The sequence below is a fragment of the Procambarus clarkii genome, chromosome 32 (genome assembly GCF_040958095.1).
Source record: "Procambarus clarkii isolate CNS0578487 chromosome 32, FALCON_Pclarkii_2.0, whole genome shotgun sequence".
Lineage (NCBI taxonomy): Eukaryota > Metazoa > Arthropoda > Malacostraca > Decapoda > Cambaridae > Procambarus > Procambarus clarkii.
The window spans coordinates 7501628-7522193 of NC_091181.1; the positions used below are offsets into that span (position 1 = coordinate 7501628).

Sequence of the window (20566 nt, forward strand, 5' to 3'; positions counted from 1 at the left end):
CGCGGATGTCGAGAGTGAGGCCGGTGCCAAAGCCCTAATTAATTCTGACCCAGATGGTCTGGAAGAGGTGGCCAAGGTACCAGTTCCTTGCCCGCTCGCTCCAGCTGTTGAGTTTCAGACTTTGAGTGAGTTGCAGAGTACTGATCCCAGTCTAGCTGAATGTTATGCAGAAGCAGCCGACTCCATTGATACTTTGGATGAGAGCACGGGTTGTTATTTCAATGGTCGATGTCTGCTGTGAAGATGGAGACCACCAGGAACCCCCTCATCAGATGATTGTGAGTCTAGGACCCAGCTCGTCGTACCCAAGGAGTATAGGGAGCAGGTATTGCAAGCTGCCAATGATGGCCTTATGGGAGGTCACCAAGGGATCTCCAATATGTATCATAAGATATGTAAATTTTTCTATTGGCCAAAACTCAAAAAGGATGTGGTCAGATATTGTCACAATTATGTTGTATGTCAAACTGTTGGTAAGCCTAATCAGACTGTGCCACGAGCACCATTACACCCTATTGTAGTGCCAGAGGATCCTTTTACACATGTGGTGCTGGATTGTGTCGGACCTTTACCCTGTACCAAATCCGGAAATATGTATATGTTTACAATTCTATATATGACCACCAGTTTCCCTGAAGCATATGCCTTACGTAACATTAGGGTTGCTACACTTATAAAGCAGTTGGAACGATTTTTTTCACTATTTGGTATGCCCCGTATAGTTCAAACTGATAATGGGAGCAATTTTTGTTCCACAAAATTTATTACCTTTTGTAATTCATTTGGTATCCAGCATAATTTTTCCAGTCCTTACCATCCTCAGAGTCAAGGGGAAATCGAGCGGTTCCACCAAACCCTTAAAAAGATGTTGAAAGCAACTGGGGAACATTCACCCAGACATTGGGATGACAATTTACCATTTGTTCTATTTGCTGCCAGGGATGGATTGCACAGTGCCCTAGGATGCTCTCCATTCGATCTTGTGTTTGGACATCAGGTGAGAGGACCTTTAAAAATGTTGCAAGAGAAAATGTCGGGAAATGTAACAGCTAGGCAGAGTGAGCGTTACCTGAAGGATGTGAAGAGCAAACTGTCTAGAACGAAGTAGTTGGCCTTACGACATCTGGGCGAGGCACAACAGGCAATGAAGGAGAAACATGACAAGAGGTTCAAGGCCGAACTCAGAGTTTTTGAACCAGGAGGTAATGGTCTTGAAGCCTCGGATGGGTACTTCTATGTCACATAAATTTGCAGGACCTTATCAAGTGGTAAAACGTCTTGGTGAAGTCACCTACAAAGTTTGCAATCCCCAACAGAAACGTCAAATCATGAGTGTACATGTGAACCGGGACGTCTCTCATTACTTATGTCCCTAAACTGACAGATGTAACTCCATTTCGGCTACACCCTTATCAAGTGACACCCGAAAAACGACGAATTATCCAGGAGGAAGTTTATTATCTTCTTCGACATGGGTTCATTAGACCCAGTCAGAGCTCCTGGAGTTCACCGTGTTTAGTGGTACCTAAACCAGAAGGTAAATGGAGATTAGTAGTGGATTATAGAAAGCTAAACCAAGTAACTGTAGTTGGTGTATATCCATTATCTTTATTAGAGGACTGCATCGATCAAATTGGTCATGCTAAGTTTGTATCTAAATTGGACTTATCTAATGGGTATCACCAGATACCACTTACAGATTTTGCAAGGGAAGTGACAGCTTTTATCACCCCTGATGGAACATTCGAGTGTAATGTGATGCCGTTTGGACTAAGGAATGCACCAGCAACTTTTCAAAAGTTGATGAATTCCTTGTTGAAGGATGTGCCAGATTGTAGGGCATATTTGGATGACATTGTGATTTTCAGTATGAGTTGGGAAGACCATATGTCCAGTTTAAAGCAATTGTTTACTGTATTACAACATGCAAATTTGACTGAATATGAAGAAATGTAGTTGGGCTAAAGGAACAATAGTGTACTTAGGACATGAGGTCGGACAATGTAGGACAGTCCGTTGCAAGACAAGATCCAGGCAATTGTGGATTACCCAGAACTAACAAGTAAGAAGTCTGTGCCGATTTTTATTGGGATGTGTGCGTATTATAGGAGATATTGTGAAAACTTTTCCATTGTTGTTGCACCTATAACCAATCTTCTAAGGAAGCAGGTAAAATTCAAGTGGACGCAGGAGTGTCAGAACTCCTTTCAGAACTTGAAAGAAATTCTCTCAACGTCTCCTGAGCTAGCCAGTCCACAGTTTGATAAACCATTTATTCTGCACATAGACGCTTCGGATCTAGGAGCAGGTGCTGTTTTGTTCCAGGTAGGACCAGATGATTTAAAACACCCTGTATATTATTTCTCTCGTAAATTTGACAGGGCACAAACTGATTATTCTGTAGTTGAAAAAGAAGCACTTTGTTTGATCTTGGCAGTTAAGAAGTTTGAGACATACTTGTCAGGCAATCAAGTTGTAGTATATACAGATCATAATCCATTGACATTCATTAACTCCATGAAATGTAAAAACCAGAGAATACTTAGATGGTCATTGATTCTGCAAGAATTCAATATTGTAATTCGTCATATTCCTGGGAGGCAAAATGTTATTGCTGATGCCTTATCCAGAGGATTTCCTAATGCAGGTCCATAATATGAATTGTTCTATACTCATAAGATGCATGTATTTTTTTTTTGTAATTTTTACTGTGTGAAATTTTATTGTTTTATACTTTGATCTTTTGTTGAAGTATCTTCATGTTATATTTTATGCAGTCAAAAAATGAAACCTTCAGTTAATTTCATTTTATCTTAAGGGCCAGGAGGGATGTTACGAATCTATGATTGCTTCTACCATTATTCATGATAACGATGTATAAAATTTAATCCTTTCCTTGTTCAGTACTATTATTAGTATGGTATCCATTTATGTTCCAGTTAATATTGTATGATTTATATTGCAGCATGCTGTAGTATGCCTGAGTTGCATTATTTCTGATAGGCTTGTTCAAGTTCATTCTTGTTGGAGGGAGTGTGGCTTCTCCGTGGGGGATGACCATATTTGGATGTGTCCAGTGTGCAGCCTGTTGTCAAGCTAGCGTCAATATTTCAACCTTTGATTAATTCCTGTTATTGACTGTAATTAATTCTTGTGATTACTGTACCAGTATTATATACTCTAAACATTACTGATTATATTGTTATTTTGTACTACACTTTGTTAGTAGAGTCTTCACAAGAGTTCATGTAGATGTTTAGTTGATCTTTTTGGTAGGACGCCTGCCTTGCTGGCAGGAGGCTAGGTAGTCACGTGGGTGAGCTGCATGGGAGGAGACATGTATTGGAGATAAGTCGGTGTATATTGTTTATTTAGCTTAATACTTAGTTAATTCTCTTGGTAAAACTATTTTGTACTACCCCAATTATTCATTCATGTGTTTAAGAGATTGTCTGTGCTCATTAAGTGATTTTATGATATTATTGCATGCTGAAGGATAATTCAGGCTTCTTATAATTTTTATAAATTATCTGTTGATGTGTCTTGTTACCCTTAAGTACAGTATATTGTTTTGCATATTAAGCAGTGTTTTTCTTATAATACCCTATTATATAATACCATACCCTAGACAAACTTTAAGGCGAGGCCGAAATATATATATTTTTGATCACTGAAAGCAAAAGAACCATACCTAGGCTTCAAGGGTTATAACAAGGATTAAGCCCCAAGGGTTAAATGAGTGATTAATTGGTGCAGACCTCGATTAATTGACAGCTTTCGGTTAATAGTCTGGTAGTGGCGGCGTAAAGAGATCCTTGAGTTTGCTAGAAACCTAGTACGACTCACGTGGCTGTAGAATCATAGCCGATCGAGTGGTTAAGACCACGTGGCGTGGGACTCGGCTGAGAGTTAGCTCTGGGGTCTTTGGAATTATGTTTAAGTAAGCATATGCACGGACAGGGTAAAGGACAGAGCAGAGCCCATACCCGTCCTATCATACCCGTCTTATCTGATATATCAACAGATAAATGATAACAATTATAAGAAGCCAGAATTATCCTTCAGCATGCAATAATATCATAAAATCACTTAATGAGCACAGACAATCTCTTAAACACATGAATGAATAATTGGGGTAGTACAAAATAGTTTTACCAAGAGAATATATATATTTGTTACATAAGTATAGTTTATTATAGTCATAAGTTTTGCTCATATCTCTTAGCATATTTGGAAATTTGTACACAATCTTTATAAATAAAAATGTAAATGTTCGTTTGTTCAAAATCGCTAATCTCCGAAAGTCCTTTACCGATTGTTTTGAAATTTTCGCACAACGTTCCATTTGCCTCCGAGCAAGTTTTTATGTACATATTCTATAGTTGTCACGTCTGTGACTGGAAAAAATCATGCTACTTTTGGAAAACAGTGTTTTTCGGGTGTTTTTTCATGTGAGGGAAATCTTCGAAACCTCTTTACCGATTGCTTTGAAATTTTGACAGAACTTTGCATTCGAATAGGCGCTTGTTTTTTATATATCTATTACATACATGCCTCACCTGTGACTGGAAAAAACATGCATTTTTTTAAAAACAGTGCCCCCTGTTGGACGTAATAGCAACACACGCTGTAATCTCTGAAAGTTCTTCATTGATTGCTTTGAAATTTTGACACAACGTTACATTCTATTATGCGCATGTTTATATACCTACTATATAGATGCCACACCTGTGACAGATAAAAACATACTTTTTTGAAAAACAGCACCACCTGTTGCACGTATTAGCAACACACGCTTTACTAAATATGTTATGATTCCATTTCAGTGTCTCCAACTGCATTTGATAAATGGAATTTTCAAAGATTTTGATTTATTTTGATTTTGATATAATTATTTTGTGTGACATTGTATTGGAATTGAGCTGTGTTGTTTAACATACCATTCATTTCATGAGTATAGTTTATTTTTTTATTTTTTCATTGTTTTTATTTCTTTTTTTTAACGAGTTTTCCTATATTTCAGTGATAGGAATATCAGATTATTTTATATTCTCAGTTTTCTGATTGGAACATCAGATCATTTGGGAATGGATGAGACGAGGAAGTGGGGAATAGTGGGGAGGACGAGGGGGATGGGAGTGGCGAATGGTTGGGAGGACGAGGGGACAGGGAAGGGGGTAATGGTAGGGAAGACGAGGGGAAAGGGAAGGGGGTAATGGTGGGGAGGACGATGGGATGGTGGAGTTGGGGACGAGGGGACAGGGAAATGGAGAATGGAGAGGGACAAGGGAGTGGGGGGATGGTGGGGAGGATGAAGGGATGGGGAAGGGGGGAATGATAGGGAGGACCTGGGGATGGGGGAGTGGCAGATGATGGGGTGGACGAGGGGACGGTGGAGTGGGGGGATGGTGGGGAGGACGAGGGGATAAAGGAGGGGCATGTGGTGGGGAAGACTGGGAGACAGGTTGCTGTAAGTCAGCAACTAACAGGCATTGCTAAGCCACAGCAATGCATGGGTGGGTACAGCTAGTATGTAATATTTCTTGATCTGCCACTTGTGGTACAGGAGTGGACAGTGGCCACTTGTGGTACAGGAGTGGACAGTGGTCAGGTGTGGTGTAGGAGTGGACAGTGGTCACGTGTGATGCAGGAGTGGACAGTGGCCACTTGTGGTGCAGGAGTGGACAGTGGCCACTTGTGGTGCAGGAGTGGACAGTGGCCACTTGTGGTGCAGGAGTGGACAGTGGCCACTTGTGGTACAGGAGTGGACAGTGGTCACGTGTGGTACAGGAGTGGACAGTGGTCACGTGTGGTACAGGAGTGGACAGTGGTCACTTGTGGTACAGGAGTGGACAGTGGTCACGTGTGGTGCAGGAGTGGACAGTGGCCACTTGTGGTGCAGGAGTGGACAGTGGCCACTTGTGGTACAGGAGTGGATAGTGGTCACGTGTGGTGCAGGAGTGGACAGTGGCCACTTGTGGTACAGGAGTGGACAGTGGCCACTTGTGGTGCAGGAGTGGACAGTGGCCACTTGTGGTGCAGGAGTGGACAGTGGCCACTTGTGGTGCAGGAGTGGACAGTGGCCACTTGTGGTACAGGAGTGGACAGTGGTCACGTGTGGTGTAGGAGTGGACAGTGGCCACTTGTGGTACAGGAGTGGACAGTGGTCACTTGTAATGTAGGAGTGGACAGTGGTCACTTGTGGTGCAGGAGTGGACAGTGGCCACTTGTGGTGCAGGAGTGGACCGTGGTCACTTGTGGTGCAGGAGTGGACAGTGGCCACTTGTGGTGCAGGAGTGGACAGTGGCCACTTGTGGTGCAGGAGTGGACAGTGGTCAGGTGTGGTGCAGGAGTGGACAGTGGTCACTTGTGGTGCAGGAGTGGACAGTGGCCACTTGTGGTGCAGGAGTGGACAGTGGCCACTTGTGGTGCAGGAGTGGACAGTGGCCACTTGTGGTGCAGGAGTGGACAGTGGCCACTTGTGGTGCAGGAGTGGACAGTGGTCAGGTGTGGTGTAGGAGTGGACAGTGGTCACGTGTGGTGCAGGAGTGGACAGTGGTCAGGTGTGGTGCAGGAGTGGACAGTGGCCACTTGTGGTGCAGGAGTGGACAGTGGCCACTTGTGGTGCAGGAGTGGACAGTGGTCAGGTGTGGTGTAGGAGTGGACAGTGGTCAGGTGTGTTGAAGGAGTGGACAGTGGCCACTTGTGGTACAGGAGTGGACAGTGGTCAGGTGCGGTGTAGGAGTGGACAGTGGTCACGTGTGGTACAGGAGTGGACAGTGGTCAGGTGTGGTGTAGGAGTGGACAGTGGTCAGGTGTGGTGCAGGAGTGGACAGTGGTCAGGTGTGGTGCAGGAGTGGACAGTGGCCACTTGTGGTGCAGGAGTGGACAGTGGCCACTTGTGGTACAGGAGTGGACAGTGGCCACTTGTGGTACAGGAGTGGACAGTGGTCAGGTGTGGTGCAGGAGTGGACAGTGGCCACTTGTGGTGCAAGAGTGGACAGTGGTCAGGTGTGGTGCAGGAGTGGACAGTGGTCAGGTGTGGTGCAGGAGTGGACAGTGACCACTTGTGGTACAGGAGTGGACAGTGGCCACTTGTGGTACAGGAGTGGACAGTGGCCACTTGTGGTACAGGAGTGGACAGTGGCCACTTGTGGTGCAGGAGTGGACAGTGGCCACTTGTGGTGCAGGAGTGGACAGTGGCCACTTGTGGTGCAGGAGTGGACAGTGGCCACTTGTGGTACAGGAGTGGACAGTGGTCACGTGTGGTACAGGAGTGGACAGTGGTCACGTGTGGTACAGGAGTGGACAGTGGTCACTTGTGGTACAGGAGTGGACAGTGGTCACGTGTGGTGCAGGAGTGGACAGTGGCCACTTGTGGTGCAGGAGTGGACAGTGGCCACTTGTGGTACAGGAGTGGATAGTGGTCACGTGTGGTGCAGGAGTGGACAGTGGCCACTTGTGGTACAGGAGTGGACAGTGGCCACTTGTGGTGCAGGAGTGGACAGTGGCCACTTGTGGTGCAGGAGTGGACAGTGGCCACTTGTGGTGCAGGAGTGGACAGTGGCCACTTGTGGTACAGGAGTGGACAGTGGTCACGTGTGGTGTAGGAGTGGACAGTGGCCACTTGTGGTACAGGAGTGGACAGTGGTCACTTGTAATGTAGGAGTGGACAGTGGTCACTTGTGGTGCAGGAGTGGACAGTGGCCACTTGTGGTGCAGGAGTGGACCGTGGTCACTTGTGGTGCAGGAGTGGACAGTGGCCACTTGTGGTGCAGGAGTGGACAGTGGCCACTTGTGGTGCGGGAGTGGACAGTGGTCAGGTGTGGTGCAGGAGTGGACAGTGGTCACTTGTGGTGCAGGAGTGGACAGTGGCCACTTGTGGTGCAGGAGTGGACAGTGGCCACTTGTGGTGCAGGAGTGGACAGTGGCCACTTGTGGTGCAGGAGTGGACAGTGGCCACTTGTGGTGCAGGAGTGGACAGTGGTCAGGTGTGGTGTAGGAATGGACAGTGGTCACGTGTGGTGCAGGAGTGGACAGTGGTCAGGTGTGGTGCAGGAGTGGACAGTGGCCACTTGTGGTGCAGGAGTGGACAGTGGCCACTTGTGGTGCAGGAGTGGACAGTGGTCAGGTGTGGTGTAGGAGTGGACAGTGGTCAGGTGTGTTGAAGGAGTGGACAGTGGCCACTTGTGGTACAGGAGTGGACAGTGGTCAGGTGCGGTGTAGGAGTGGACAGTGGTCACGTGTGGTACAGGAGTGGACAGTGGTCAGGTGTGGTGTAGGAGTGGACAGTGGTCAGGTGTGGTGCAGGAGTGGACAGTGGTCAGGTGTGGTGCAGGAGTGGACAGTGGCCACTTGTGGTGCAGGAGTGGACAGTGGCCACTTGTGGTACAGGAGTGGACAGTGGCCACTTGTGGTACAGGAGTGGACAGTGGTCAGGTGTGGTGCAGGAGTGGACAGTGGCCACTTGTGGTGCAAGAGTGGACAGTGGTCAGGTGTGGTGCAGGAGTGGACAGTGGTCAGGTGTGGTGCAGGAGTGGACAGTGACCACTTGTGGTACAGGAGTGGACAGTGGCCACTCGTGGTACAGGAGTGGACAGTGGCCACTTGTGGTACAGGAGTGGATAGTGGTCAGGTGTGGTGCAGGAATGGACAATGGTCAAGTGTGGTGCAGGAGTGGACAGTGGCCACTTGTGGTGCAGTAGTGGACAGTGGCCACTTGTGGTGCAGGAGTGGACAGTGGCCACTTGTGGTACAGGAGTGGACAGTGGTCACGTGTGGTGCAGGAGTGGACAGTAGCCACTTGTGGTGCAGGAGTGGACAGTGGCCACTTGTGGTGCAGGAGTGGACAGTGGCCACTTGTGGTACAGGAGTGGACAGTGGTCACGTGTGGTGCAGGAGTGGACAGTGGCCACTTGTGGTGCAGGAGTGGACAGTGGCCACTTGTGGTGCAGGAGTGGACAGTGGCCACTTGTGGTGCAGGAGTGGACAGTGGCCACTTGTGGTGCAGGAGTGGACAGTGGCCACTTGTGGTGCAGGAGTGGACAGTGGCCACTTGTGGTACAGGAGTGGACAGTGGTCACGTGTGGTGCAGGAGTGGACAGTGGCCACTTGTGGTACAGGAGTGGACAGTGGTCACTTGTGGTGTAGGAGTGGACAGTGGTCACTTGTGGTGCAGGAGTGGACAGTGGCCACTTGTGGTGCAGGAGTGGACAGTGGTCACTTGTGGTGCAGGAGTGGACAGTGGCCACTTGTGGTGCAGGAGTGGACAGTGGCCACTTGTGGTGCAGGAGTGGACAGTGGCCACTTGTGGTGCAGGAGTGGACAGTGGCCACTTGTGGTACAGGAGTGGACAGTGGTCACGTGTGGTGCAGGAGTGGACAGTAGCCACTTGTGGTACAGGAGTGGACAGTGGTCACGTGTGGTTTAGGAGGGACAGTGGTCACGGGTGGTGCAGGAGTGGACAGTGGTCAGGTGTGGTGCAGGAGTGGACAGTGGCCACTTGTGGTGCAGGAGTGGACAGTGGCCACTTGTGGTGCAGGAGTGGACAGTGGCCACTTGTGGTACAGGAGTGGACAGTGGTCACTTGTGGTACAGGAGTGGACAGTGGTCACGTGTGGTGCAGGAGTGGACAGTAGCCACTTGTGGTGCAGGAGTGGACAGTGGCCACTTGTGGTGCAGGAGTGGACAGTGGTCAGGTGTGGTGTAGGAGTGGACAGTGGTCACGTGTGGTGCAGGAGTGGACAGTGGTCAGGTGTGGTGCAGGAGTGGACAGTGGCCACTTGTGGTGCAGGAGTGGACAGTGGCCACTTGTGGTGCAGGAGTGGACAGTGGTCAGGTGTGGTGTAGGAGTGGACAGTGGTCAGGTGTGGTGAAGGAGTGGACAGTGGCCACTTGTGGTACAGGAGTGGACAGTGGCCACTTGTGGTGCAGGAGTGGACAGTGGCCACTTGTGGTGCAGGAGTGGACAGTGGTCAGGTGTGGTGCAGGAGTGGACAGTGGTCAGGTGTGGTGCAGGAGTGGACAGTGACCACTTGTGGTACAGGAGTGGACAGTGGCCACTTGTGGTACAGGAGTGGACAGTGGCCACTTGTGGTACAGGAGTGGACAGTGGTCAGGTGTGGTGCAGGAGTGGACAGTGGTCAAGTGTGGTGCAGGAGAGGACAGTGGCCACTTGTGGTGCAGGAGTGGACAGTGGCCACTTGTGGTGCAGGAGTGGACAGTGGCCACTTGTGGTACAGGAGTGGACAGTGGTCACGTGTGGTACAGGAGTGGACAGTGGCCACTTGTGGTGAAGGAGTGGACAGTGGCAACTTGGGGTACAGGAGTGGACAGTGGTCACTTGTGGTACAGGAGTGGACAGTGGCCACTTGTGGTACAGGAGTGGACAGTGGTCACTTGTGGTACAGGAGTGGACAGTGGCCACTTGTGGTACAGGAGTGGACAGTGGTCACTTGTGGTGTAGGAGTGGACAGTGGTCACTTGTGGTGCAGGAGTGGATAGTGGCCACTTGTGGTGCAGGAGTGGACAGTGGTCACTTGTGGTGCAGGAGTGGACAGTGGCCACTTGTGGTGAAGGAGTGGACAGTGGCCACTTGTGGTGCAGGAGTGGACAGTGGCCACTTGTGGTGCAGGAGTGGACAGTGGCCACTTGTGGTACAGGAGTGGACAGTGGTCAGGTGTGGTGTAGGAGTGGACAGTGGTCACGTGTGGTGCAGGAGTGGACAGAGGCCACTTGTGGTGCAGGAGTGGACAGTGGCCACTTGTGGTGCAGGAGTGGACAGTGGCCACTTGTGGTGCAGGAGTGGACAGTGGCCACTTGTGGTGCAGGAGTGGACAGTGGCCACTTGTGGTGCAGGAGTGGACAGTGGCCACTTGTGGTGCAGGAGTGGACAGTGGCCACTTGTGGTACAGGAGTGGACAGTGGTCACGTGTGGTACAGGAGTGGACAGTGGTCACTTGTGGTACAGGAGTGGACAGTGGTCACGTGTGGTGCAGGAGTGGACAGTGGCCACTTGTGGTGCAGGAGTGGACAGTGGCCACTTGTTGTACAGGAGTGGACAGTGGCCACTTGTGGTGCAGGAGTGGACAGTGGCCACTTGTGGTGCAGGAGTGGACAGTGGCCACTTGTGGTGCAGGAGTGGACAGTGGCCACTTGTGGTACAGGAGTGGACAGTGGTCACGTGTGGTGCAGGAGTGGACAGTGGCCACTTGTGGTACAGGAGTGGACAGTGGCCACTTGTGGTACAGGAGTGGACAGTGGTCACTTGTGGTGTGGGAGTGGACAGTGGTCACTTGTGGTGCAGGAGTGGACAGTGGTCAGGTGTCGTGTAGGAGTGGACAGTGGTCACGTGTGGTGCAGGAGTGGACAGTGGTCAGGTGTGGTGCAGGAGTGGACAGTGGTCACGTGTGGTGCAGGAGTGGACAGTGGCCACTTGTGGTGCAGGAGTGGACAGTGGTCACTTGTGGTGCAGGAGTGGACAGTGGCCACTTGTGGTGCAGGAGTGGACAGTGGTCACGTGTGGTGCAGGAGTGGACAGTGGCCACTTGTGGTGCAGGAGTGGACAGTGGCCACTTGTGGTGCAGGAGTGGACAGTGGCCACTTGTGGTGCAGGAGTGGACAGTGGCCACTTGTGGTGCAGGAGTGGACAGTGGTCAGGTGTGGTGTAGGAGTGGACAGTGGTCAGGTGTGGTGAAGGAGTGGACAGTGGCCACTTGTGGTACAGGAGTGGACAGTGGACACTTGTGGTGCAGGAGTGGACAGTGACCACTTGTGGTACAGGAGTGGAGAGTGGCCACTTGTGGTGCAGGAGTGGACAGTGGCCACTTGTGGTACGGGAGTGGACAGTGGTCAGGTGTGGTGCAGGAGTGTACAGTGGTCACGTGTGGTGCAGGAGTGGACAGTGGCCACTTGTGGTGCAGGAGTGGACAGTGGCCACTTGTGGTACAGGAGTGGACAATGGTCAGGTGTGGTGAAGGAGTGGACAGTGGTCACGTGTGGTGCAGGAATGGACAGTGGTCACTTGTGGTGCAGGAGTGGACAGTGGCCACTTGTGGTGAAGGAGTGGACAGTGGCCACTTGTGGTGCAGGAGTGGACAGTGGCCACTTGTGGTGCAGGAGTGGACAGTGGCCACTTGTGGTACAGGAGTGGACAGTGGTCAGGTGTGGTGTAGGAGTGGACAGTGGTCACGTGTGGTACAGGAGTGGACAGTGGCCACTTGTGGTGCAGGAGTGGACAGTGGCCACTTGTGGTGCAGGAGTGGACAGTGGCCACTTGTGGTGCAGGAGTGGACAGTGGCCACTTGTGGTACAGGAGTGGATAGTGGTCACGTGTGGTATAGGAGTGGACAGTGGTCACTTGTGGTACAGGAGTGGACAGTGGTCACGTGTGGTGCAGGAGTGGACAGTGGCCACTTGTGGTGCAGGAGTGGACAGTGGTCACGTGTGGTGCAGGAGTGGACAGTGGCCACTTGTGGTGCAGGAGTGGACAGTGGCCACTTGTGGTGCAGGAGTGGACAGTGGCCACTTATGGTGCAGGAGTGGACAGTGGCCACTTGTGGTACAGGAGTGGACAGTGGTCACGTGTGGTACAGGAGTGGACAGTGGTCACTTGTGGTACAGGAGTGGACAGTGGTCACTTGTGGTGCAGGAGTGGACAGTGGCCACTTGTGGTACAGGAGTGGACAGTGGTCACTTGTGGTGCAGGAGTGGACAGTGGCCACTTGTGGTGCAGGAGTGGACAGTGGTCACTTGTGGAGAAGGAGTGGACAGTGGTCACTTGTGGTGCAGGAGTGGACAGTGGTCAGGTGTGGTGCAGGAGTGGACAGTGGTCACGTGTGGTGCAGGAGTGGACAGTGGTCAGGTGTGGTACAGGAGTGGACAGTGGTCAGGTGTGGTGCAGGAGTGGACAGTGGCAACTTGTGGTGCAGGAGTGGACAGTGGCCACTTGTGGTGCAGGAGTGGACAGTGGTCAGGTGTGGTGTAGGAGTGGACAGTGGTCAGGTGTGGTGAAGGAGTGGACAGTGGCCACTTGTGGTACAGGAGTGGACAGTGGCCACTTGTGGTGCAGGAGTGGACAGTGGCCACTTGTGGTGCAGGAGTGGACAGTGGTCAGGTGTGGTGCAGGAGTGGACAGTGGCCACTTGTGGTGCAGGAGTGGACAGTGGCCACTTGTGGTGCAGGAGTGGACAGTGGCCACTTGTGGTACAGGAGTGGACAGTGGTCACGTGTGGTGCAGGAGTGGACAGTGGCCACTTGTGGTGCAGGAGTGGACAGTGGCCACTTGTGGTACAGGAGTGGACAGTGGTCACGTGTGGTACAGGAGTGGACAGTGGTCAGGTGTGGTGTAGGAGTGGACAGTGGTCAGGTGTGGTGCAGGAGTGGACAGTGGCCACTTGTGGTGCAGGAGTGGACAGTGGCCACTTGTGGTGCAGGAGTGGACAGTGGCCACTTGTGGTGCAGGAGTGGACAGTGGCCACTTGTGGTGCAGGAGTGGACAGTGGCCACTTGTGGTACAGGAGTGGACAGTGGTCACGTGTGGTGCAGGAGTGGACAGTGGCCACTTGTGGTACAGGAGTGGACAGTGGTCACTTGTGGTGTAGGAGTGGACAGTGGTCACTTGTGGTGCAGGAGTGGACAGTGGCCACTTGTGGTGCAGGAGTGGACAGTGGTCACTTGTGGTGCAGGAGTGGACAGTGGCCACTTGTGGTGCAGGAGTGGACAGTGGCCACTTGTGGTGCAGGAGTGGACAGTGGCCACTTGTGGTGCAGGAGTGGACAGTGGCCACTTGTGGTACAGGAGTGGACAGTGGTCACTTGTGGTACAGGAGTGGACAGTGGTGACTTGTGGTACAGGAGTGGACAGTGGTCACGTGTGGTGCAGGAGTGGACAGTAGCCACTTGTGGTACAGGAGTGGACAGTGGTCACGTGTGGTGTAGGAGTGGACAGTGGTCACGTGTGGTGCAGGAGTGGACAGTGGTCAGGTGTGGTGCAGGAGTGGACAGTGGCCACTTGTGGTGCAGGATTGGACAGTGGCCACTTGTGGTGCAGGAGTGGACAGTGGCCACTTGTGGTACAGGAGTGGACAGTGGCCACTTGTGGTACAGGAGTGGACAGTGGTCACGTGTGGTGCAGGAGTGGACAGTAGCCACTTGTGGTGCAGGAGTGGACAGTGGTCAGGTGTGGTGTAGGAGTGGACAGTGGTCACGTGTGATGCAGGAGTGGACAGTGGTCAGGTGTGGTGCAGGAGTGGACAGTGGCCACTTGTCGTGCAGGAGTGGACAGTGGCCACTTGTGGTGCAGGAGTGGACAGTGGTCAGGTTTGGTGTAGGAGTGGACAGTGGTCAGGTGTGGTGAAGGAGTGGACAGTGGCCACTTGTGGTACAGGAGTGGACAGTGGCCACTTGTGGTGCAGGAGTGGACAGTGGCCACTTGTGGTGCAGGAGTGGACAGTGGTCAGGTGTGGTGCAGGAGTGGACAGTGGTCAGGTGTGGTGCAGGAGTGGACAGTGACCACTTGTGGTACAGGAGTGGACAGTGGCCACTTGTGGTACAGGAGTGGACAGTGGCCACTTGTGGTACAGGAGTGGACAGTGGTCAAGTGTGGTGCAGGAGTGGACAGTGACCACTTGTGGTACAGGAGTGGACAGTGGCCACTTGTGGTACAGGAGTGGACAGTGGCCACTTGTGGTGCAGGAGTGGACAGTGGTCAGGTGTGGTGCAGGAGTGGACAGTGGTCAGGTGTGGTGCAGGAGTGGACAGTGACCACTTGTGGTACAGGAGTGGACAGTGGCCACTTGTGGTACAGGAGTGGACAGTGGCCACTTGTGGTACAGGAGTGGACAGTGGTCAGGTGTGGTGCAGGAGTGGACAGTGGCCACTTGTGGTACAGGAGTGGACAGTGGTCAGGTGTGGTACAGGAGTGGACAGTGGCCACTTGTGGTACAAGAGTGGACAGTGGCCACTTGTGGTACAGGAGTGGACAGTGGTCAGGTGTGGTGCAGGAGTGGACAGTGGCCACTTGTGGTGCAGGAGTGGACAGTGGTCAGGTGTGGTGCAGGAGTGGACAGTGGTCAGGTGTGGTGCAAGAGTGGACAGTGACCACTTGTGGTGCAGGAGTGGACAGTGGTCACGTGTGGTGCAGGAGTGGACAGTGGCCACTTGTGGTGCAGGAGTGGACAGTGGCCACTTGTGGTGCAGGAGTGGACAGTGGATACTTGTGGTACAGGAGTGGACAGTGGTCACGTGTGGTGAAGGAGTGGACAGTGGCAACTTGTGGTACAGGAGTGGACAGTGGTCACTTGTGGTACAGGAGTGGACAGTGGTCACTTGTGGTACAGGAGTGGACAGTGGCCACTTGTGGTACAGGAGTGGACAGTGGTCACTTGTGGTGCAGGAGTGGACAGTGGTCACGTGTGGTGCAGGAGTGGACAGTGGTCACTTGTGGTGCAGGAGTGGACAGTGGCCACTTGTGGTACAGGAGTGGACAGTGGTCACTTGTGGTACAGGAGTGGACAGTGGCCACGTGTGGTACAGGAGTGGACAGTAGCCACTTGTGGTGCAGGAGTGGACAGTGGTCACTTGTGGTGCAGGAGTGGACAGTGGCCACTTGTGGTGCAGGAGTGGACAGTGGCCACTTGTGGTACAGGAGTGGACAGTGGTCACGTGTGGTACAGGAGTGGACAGTGGTCACTTGTGGTACAGGAGTGGACAGTGGTCACGTGTGGTGCAGGAGTGGACAGTGGCCACTTGTGGTACAGGAGTGGACAGTGGCCACTTGTGGTACAGGAGTGGACAGTGGTCACTTGTGGTGTGGGAGTGGACAGTGGTCACTTGTGGTGCAGGAGTGGACAGTGGTCAGGTGTCGTGTAGGAGTGGACAGTGGTCACGTGTGGTGCAGGAGTGGACAGTGGTCAGGTGTGGTGCAGGAGTGGACAGTGGTCACGTGTGGTGCAGGAGTGGACAGTGGCCACTTGTGGTGCAGGAGTGGACAGTGGTCACTAGTGGTGCAGGAGTGGACAGTGGCCACTTGTGGTGCAGGAGTGGACAGTGGTCACGTGTGGTGCAGGAGTGGACAGTGGCCACTTGTGGTGCAGGAGTGGACAGTGGCCACTTGTGGTGCAGGAGTGGACAGTGGCCACTTGTGGTGCAGGAGTGGACAGTGGCCACTTGTGGTGCAGGAGTGGACAGTGGTCAGGTGTGGTGTAGGAGTGGACAGTGGTCAGGTGTGGTGAAGGAGTGGACAGTGGCCACTTGTGGTACAGGAGTGGACAGTGGCCACTTGTGGTGCAGGAGTGGACAGTGACCACTTGTGGTACAGGAGTGGAGAGTGGCCACTTGTGGTGCAGGAGTGGACAGTGGCCACTTGTGGTACGGGAGTGGACAGTGGTCAGGTGTGGTGCAGGAGTGTACAGTGGTCACGTGTGGTGCAGGAGTGGACAGTGGCCACTTGTGGTGCAGGAGTGGACAGTGGCCACTTGTGGTGCAGGAGTGGACAGTGGCCACTTGTGGTGCAGGAGTGGACAGTGGCCACTTGTGGTACAGGAGTGGACAGTGGTCAGGTGTGGTGTAGGAGTGGACAGTGGTCACGTGTGGTACACGAGTGGACAGTGGCCACTTGTGGTGCAGGAGTGGACAGTGGCCACTTGTGGTGCAGGAGTGGACAGTGGCCACTTGTGGTGCAGGAGTGGACAGTGGCCACTTGTGGTACAGGAGTGGATAGTGGTCACGTGTGGTATAGGAGTGGACAGTGGTCACTTGTGGTACAGGAGTGGACAGTGGTCACGTGTGGTGCAGGAGTGGACAGTGGCCACTTGTGGTGCAGGAGTGGACAGTGGTCACGTGTGGTGCAGGAGTGGACAGTGGCCACTTGTGGTGCAGGAGTGGACAGTGGCCACTTGTGGTGCAGGAGTGGACAGTGGCCACTTGTGGTGCAGGAGTGGACAGTGGCCACTTGTGGTACAGGAGTGGACAGTGGTCACGTGTGGTACAGGAGTGGACAGTGGTCACTTGTGGTACAGGAGTGGACAGTGGTCACTTGTGGTGCAGGAGTGGACAGTGGCCACTTGTGGTACAGGAGTGGACAGTGGTCACTTGTGGTGCAGGAGTGGACAGTGGCCACTTGTGGTGCAGGAGTGGACAGTGGTCACTTGTGGAGAAGGAGTGGACAGTGGTCACTTGTGGTGCAGGAGTGGACAGTGGTCAGGTGTGGTGCAGGAGTGGACAGTGGTCACGTGTGGTGCAGGAGTGGACAGTGGTCAGGTGTGGTACAGGAGTGGACAGTGGTCAGGTGTGGTGCAGGAGTGGACAGTGGCAACTTGTGGTGCAGGAGTGGACAGTGGCCACTTGTGGTGCAGGAGTGGACAGTGGTCAGGTGTGGTGTAGGAGTGGACAGTGGTCAGGTGTGGTGAAGGAGTGGACAGTGGCCACTTGTGGTACAGGAGTGGACAGTGGCCACTTGTGGTGCAGGAGTGGACAGTGGCCACTTGTGGTGCAGGAGTGGACAGTGGTCAGGTGTGGTGCAGGAGTGGACAGTGGCCACTTGTGGTGCAGGAGTGGACAGTGGCCACTTGTGGTGCAGGAGTGGACAGTGGCCACTTGTGGTACAGGAGTGGACAGTGGTCACGTGTGGTGCAGGAGTGGACAGTGGCCACTTGTGGTGCAGGAGTGGACAGTGGCCACTTGTGGTACAGGAGTGGACAGTGGTCACGTGTGGTACAGGAGTGGACAGTGGTCAGGTGTGGTGTAGGAGTGGACAGTGGTCAGGTGTGGTGCAGGAGTGGACAGTGGCCACTTGTGGTGCAGGAGTGGACAGTGGCCACTTGTGGTGCAGGAGTGGACAGTGGCCACTTGTGGTGCAGGAGTGGACAGTGGCCACTTGTGGTGCAGGAGTGGACAGTGGCCACTTGTGGTACAGGAGTGGACAGTGGTCACGTGTGGTGCAGGAGTGGACAGTGGCCACTTGTGGTACAGGAGTGGACAGTGGTCACTTGTGGTGTAGGAGTGGACAGTGGTCACTTGTGGTGCAGGAGTGGACAGTGGCCACTTGTGGTGCAGGAGTGGACAGTGGTCACTTGTGGTGCAGGAGTGGACAGTGGCCACTTGTGGTGCAGGAGTGGACAGTGGCCACTTGTGGTGCAGGAGTGGACAGTGGCCACTTGTGGTGCAGGAGTGGACAGTGGCCACTTGTGGTACAGGAGTGGACAGTGGTCACTTGTGGTACAGGAGTGGACAGTGGTGACTTGTGGTACAGGAGTGGACAGTGGTCACGTGTGGTGCAGGAGTGGACAGTAGCCACTTGTGGTACAGGAGTGGACAGTGGTCACGTGTGGTGTAGGAGTGGACAGTGGTCACGTGTGGTGCAGGAGTGGACAGTGGTCAGGTGTGGTGCAGGAGTGGACAGTGGCCACTTGTGGTGCAGGATTGGACAGTGGCCACTTGTGGTGCAGGAGTGGACAGTGGCCACTTGTGGTACAGGAGTGGACAGTGGCCACTTGTGGTACAGGAGTGGACAGTGGTCACGTGTGGTGCAGGAGTGGACAGTAGCCACTTGTGGTGCAGGAGTGGACAGTGGTCAGGTGTGGTGTAGGAGTGGACAGTGGTCACGTGTGATGCAGGAGTGGACAGTGGTCAGGTGTGGTGCAGGAGTGGACAGTGGCCACTTGTCGTGCAGGAGTGGACAGTGGCCACTTGTGGTGCAGGAGTGGACAGTGGTCAGGTTTGGTGTAGGAGTGGACAGTGGTCAGGTGTGGTGAAGGAGTGGACAGTGGCCACTTGTGGTACAGGAGTGGACAGTGGCCACTTGTGGTGCAGGAGTGGACAGTGGCCACTTGTGGTGCAGGAGTGGACAGTGGTCAGGTGTGGTGCAGGAGTGGACAGTGGTCAGGTGTGGTGCAGGAGTGGACAGTGACCACTTGTGGTACAGGAGTGGACAGTGGCCACTTGTGGTACAGGAGTGGACAGTGGCCACTTGTGGTACAGGAGTGGACAGTGGTCAAGTGTGGTGCAGGAGTGGACAGTGACCACTTGTGGTACAGGAGTGGACAGTGGCCACTTGTGGTACAGGAGTGGACAGTGGCCACTTGTGGTGCAGGAGTGGACAGTGGTCAGGTGTGGTGCAGGAGTGGACAGTGGTCAGGTGTGGTGCAGGAGTGGACAGTGACCACTTGTGGTACAGGAGTGGACAGTGGCCACTTGTGGTACAGGAGTGGACAGTGGCCACTTGTGGTACAGGAGTGGACAGTGGTCAGGTGTGGTGCAGGAGTGGACAGTGGCCACTTGTGGTACAGGAGTGGACAGTGGTCAGGTGTGGTACAGGAGTGGACAGTGGCCACTTGTGGTACAAGAGTGGACAGTGGCCACTTGTGGTACAGGAGTGGACAGTGGTCAGGTGTGGTGCAGGAGTGGACAGTGGCCACTTGTGGTGCAGGAGTGGACAGTGGTCAGGTGTGGTGCAGGAGTGGACAGTGGTCAGGTGTGGTGCAAGAGTGGACAGTGACCACTTGTGGTGCAGGAGTGGACAGTGGTCACGTGTGGTGCAGGAGTGGACAGTGGCCACTTGTGGTGCAGGAGTGGACAGTGGCCACTTGTGGTGCAGGAGTGGACAGTGGATACTTGTGGTACAGGAGTGGACAGTGGTCACGTGTGGTGAAGGAGTGGACAGTGGCAACTTGTGGTACAGGAGTGGACAGTGGTCACTTGTGGTACAGGAGTGGACAGTGGTCACTTGTGGTACAGGAGTGGACAGTGGCCACTTGTGGTACAGGAGTGGACAGTGGTCACTTGTGGTGCAGGAGTGGACAGTGGTCACGTGTGGTGCAGGAGTGGACAGTGGTCACTTGTGGTGCAGGAGTGGACAGTGGCCACTTGTGGTACAGGAGTGGACAGTGGTCACTTGTGGTACAGGAGTGGACAGTGGCCACGTGTGGTACAGGAGTGGACAGTAGCCACTTGTGGTGCAGGAGTGGACAGTGGTCACTTGTGGTGCAGGAGTGGACAGTGGCCACTTGTGGTGCAGGAGTGGACAGTGGCCACTTGTGGTACAGGAGTGGACAGTGGTCACGTGTGGTACAGGAGTGGACAGTGGTCACTTGTGGTACAGGAGTGGACAGTGGTCACGTGTGGTGCAGGAGTGGACAGTGGCCACTTGTGGTGCAGGAGTGGACAGTGGCCACTTGTGGTAGAGGAGTGGACAGTGGTCACGTGTGGTGCAGGAGTGGACAGTGGCCACTTGTGGTGCAGGAGTGGACAGTGGCCACTTGTGGTGCAGGAGTAGACAGTGGCCACTTGTGGTGCAGGAGTGGACAGTGGCCACTTGTGGTACAGGAGTGGACAGTGGTCACGTGTGGTGCAGGAGTGGACAGTGGCCACTTGTGGTGCAGGAGTGGACAGTGGTCACGTGTGGTGCAGGAGTGGACAGTGGCCACTTGTGGTGCAGGAGTGGACAGTGGCCACTTGTGGTGCAGGAGTGGACAGTGGCCACTTGTGGTGCAGGTTGGTGTTGTCGTCGTCGATCCTTCTCTATGGACAACCCAACCCACAACTCGGCAGAGTGCTTATACTAGGAGATC

At 53.3% G+C, this 20566-nt stretch overlaps 1 protein-coding gene across 1 annotated transcript in view; it reads right to left on the reverse strand.

Annotated features, from left to right (window-relative positions):
* LOC123759254 (glutamate receptor U1-like) overlaps positions 1 to 20566 on the reverse strand; it is a 128827-nt gene that overhangs the window by 41980 nt on the left and 66281 nt on the right. The gene's annotated exons all lie outside the window — the stretch shown is intronic.